The sequence below is a fragment of the Silurus meridionalis genome, chromosome 23, assembly GCF_014805685.1.
Source record: "Silurus meridionalis isolate SWU-2019-XX chromosome 23, ASM1480568v1, whole genome shotgun sequence".
In the NCBI taxonomy this organism is placed as follows: Eukaryota; Metazoa; Chordata; class Actinopteri; order Siluriformes; family Siluridae; genus Silurus; species Silurus meridionalis.
This window is the reverse complement of record NC_060906.1, coordinates 20,566,626-20,567,446: the sequence shown is the minus strand read 5'-3', so window position 1 is coordinate 20,567,446 and position 821 is coordinate 20,566,626. Positions and strand designations below refer to the sequence as shown.

The 821-nt window shown below is 48.4% G+C and overlaps 1 protein-coding gene across 2 annotated transcripts in view; it reads left to right on the top strand.

Moving 5' to 3' along the window:
* Window positions 1–285: 285 nt before the first annotated feature.
* The window catches only part of nkain2 (sodium/potassium transporting ATPase interacting 2), a 223,100-nt gene continuing 222,564 nt past the window's right edge, over window positions 286–821 (top strand). For both annotated transcript variants that reach the window (XR_006924097.1, XM_046836919.1), the window contains exon 1: window positions 286–821. This exon is cut by the window's right edge and continues 380 nt beyond it. The gene's annotated coding sequence lies outside the window, so the exon portion shown is untranslated.

Here is an 821-nt window from a genome sequence, read left to right as displayed (position 1 = left end):
GACAATGCTCATTGTTAAAAGCTCTAAACAAAAAATAATGGATGGAGAAAAATATTTTGCATGCCCTGGACATGCTCATGGACGGAAATAGATGCTTGTGTTAATTTAAGTGTCCATGCTCTCGAGAGATGGAAAGATGCAGAAGTTGTTGAACGAACATTGCATCCAATCTGGCAACCCGGGAAGAGATCAAGCGGTGAAAACCCAACCCAGCGCGCGCTCAACTCTCCTAGATCTGATCCTCCACTGCGCATCAGCATCAGCATCAGCACCAATAACAGAGAGATAGAGCGATAAAGAGAGAGAGAGAGAGAGAGAGAGAGAGAGAGAGAGAGAGACTCCCATCGCGCACCCTGGTTCTTCAATCTGGAGCGTCAGATGGCTGCGCCGCATCTTTCCATCCCCAGCTTTTTCTAACCGGCTCGAGCGCGCGACTTTTCATCTTTTCATTTTTTCTTCCTATATTTATCCTTCTTTTTTTTTCTTTCTTTTTTATTGTCACCCTTAAATACACTCAGCCTATTTCCCGAGAGGATGCACAGGGTGTCAGACGCACGCGCGCGCTCCTGAACGCTTTGCAGCATCATTTCGTCGCGCGCGGATGAACGAATTTCACTGACAAGTTGCACACAATCCGTTCTTATTAAAGCTTCTTCAAAGAGAGAAGAAGAAGGAGATAAATGCGTGCATGGCGTGCTGCTGCTTTTGGGAGGAGCGATGAGAGATGAGTCTCGGTGACCCCCCCACCGGAGAGCTTTTGTCTCGTGGAGGACGAGGAGGAGGAGAAGAAGGAGAAGGAGGAGCAGGCGAAACGGCGCGAG